This window comes from Tupaia chinensis, unplaced genomic scaffold, assembly GCF_000334495.1.
Source record: "Tupaia chinensis unplaced genomic scaffold, TupChi_1.0 Scaffold000101_1, whole genome shotgun sequence".
Lineage (NCBI taxonomy): Eukaryota > Metazoa > Chordata > Mammalia > Scandentia > Tupaiidae > Tupaia > Tupaia belangeri.
Genome location: NW_006159565.1, coordinates 3,731,877 through 3,734,284, shown reverse-complemented (window position 1 = coordinate 3,734,284; position 2,408 = coordinate 3,731,877).

Sequence of the window (2,408 nt, the reverse complement as noted above, 5' to 3'; positions counted from 1 at the left end):
TATAGTGAAAACCTCTCCAAAAAAAAAAAAAAAAAAAGAGAGAGGAAAAAAAAAAGAAAAAAAATGAGATTTATGTCAAAAGTGGTTCCGGCCCCGTTGGAGGAATTTGTCTGTATGTCAGTGGAAAGGGAGAGAGCAATCCTGAGCTAATTTCAAGATTTCTTTTCTTCTATGAAATAATGGCTGGCCATTGGCTCTGTTGTTTTTGGCCAGGTCTCCTACCAAAACAAAATTTTGCAACTGCAATGACCTAATTTGGGAAATGATTTTTATAACATTTTCTACAAACCACAAAACATTTGTTTTACTTTTTCTAAAGCCTAACAGTGGGGGTAGGAGGAGATCATAATATTTTGCCTTGTAACAAAGAAAAAACTAGATAAGGTTATAGGCTAGAAGACTACTTCAGTTCAAATAAGGGTCATCCAGAGCCTGTAAAATGTTGGCTTCGAAATCAGAAATGAACACGCCTCACACAACATCACAACCAGCTGCAATTCAGGGTCCATTCGGCTGGCTATTAGGGCATAAATGGTGACTTTTATGAATCATACAATAAATTTTAGCTTGGGCAGCTAGTTTGACAAAACAGCAGGAACAGTCATTAGCTACAGAGACAGACGTTTTGGAAGAGCCAGGAGAAAAGAAAACACTGTCGAACTTGACTTGGCTGGAAAAAGTTGTTGCCATTATCGTAAAATGAGAGCAGACAATCCAAGTTGTGCATCAGTATTACTAAACAAAACTACCAGCTCATCTGTCAGCAAAACACTCTCAAAGTCCATGAAATATGTACCAGGAAAGATACTTGAGATTTTTTTTCTTTTATTATGACAGATAACATGTGCATACATTTGAGAGAAAGAGAGAAGAACACCCCCTAACAGGGCTTGGTTGTACCACAGTTCTTTTTCCTTCAATTTCGCATCCCATCGGGATCCCAAGCAGAGCATGTACACTTGACATGTAAGCCAGTAGGGCTGGGAGTCAACCCCTGGTCCGCCATGTGGGATCCGGCTTCTGCCCCGTGCTTAACTGCTGTGCTACGGGGCCAGCCCCAGTAAAGATATTTGAAGTAACTTGATATCCTATCATAGGATATGTGGTCATTAAAACCATGAAAACTTATGTTAAATAGTCTAGGTTTAAATCCTTCATGATCTGTATGGCCATGCTACACGACTTCAGACAAGATATTTAACCTCTCTAAGCCTTGCGTGTCTCATTTATACACTAGAAATAATAGTATTTCCCCAAAAAAGTTGTTACAGGATTAAATGATGTGTTTAGAATGGTGTCTGGCACCTAGTAAGTGCTAAATGAATACATAGGCCACGTAACAACACCACAGTCAGCAATGGGAGCCACACAGGACAGTGAGCAACAGGCTATACACACAGCCCAGCTGTACAGTAAGCCATACCACTAGCAGGTGTAGTGTGCTCTGTGATATTCACACAAAGAAATTGCCTCACGACACATTTTTCAGAATGTATCCTTGTCATTAAGTGATGCATAAACATGTACCAGCCATAGGTGTTTGCATGTGGTCTGATTTAGTTCAAGTATTTGTATTAGTTTGGCATCCCTCAGTACCAGACCCTGAGGCAAGGATTCAAGTATGAGTAGTATTTGAGACATGATCCTGGGACATCAGTAGAAGAATGAAAGTGGGGCTGGAAAACAAAGATAACCAAGAATGGGCCTGTTCCAGTTACCACTGTGGGCAGCCAGAGCTCAATTTACCTGGGCTGTCCAAGAGACAGTGCAGGACGCACCTCGGAGATGTTGCACCGAGAGCTGTGCAATCGGAGTCCTTATCCAACTCCCTGGCCGGCACTGGTTGGGGGCTGCTGCTGAAGGTGCACTGTTCTTGGGATAGAAAACAACAGGTAGTTCAGAGTAAATGGCTTTCAGTACAGGAATGAGTGATGGAGGTTATGGGAGGAGGGGCGCCAGCAGCCACTGCTAAGCCTTGCAGTTGTTTTCAAAGGACTGAATTAGCTCAAGTTCCTCTGTAGATTTGCTTTAACACTCTATGTAAAGACCCTCCTGCAACAAAACAAATGAAATAAACTGTTCATTCCATGCTATTTTTTGTGTTTTTGGTTTTGTTTTTGTTTCTGGGTTTTTTTTGGGTTTTTTGGGGAGAGGTTTTTGCTATAGGGCACATGCACACGCCAGAAAGACAGAGAGAGACAGAGAGACAGAAAGCGAGAAATCACCTCCTAGGGGGTATGGCCATGCCACAATCCCTTCTCCTCCATTCTCCTCTCGGGATCTTGGGCATGCATGCACATGCGCCTAGTGTGATTTTAAACCACTGGGTCCAGGACTCGAACTGCCATTGACTACATGGGAGTCCAGCGACATAGCCATTGCGCCAACTGCTGGTCCCTGTGCCTGCT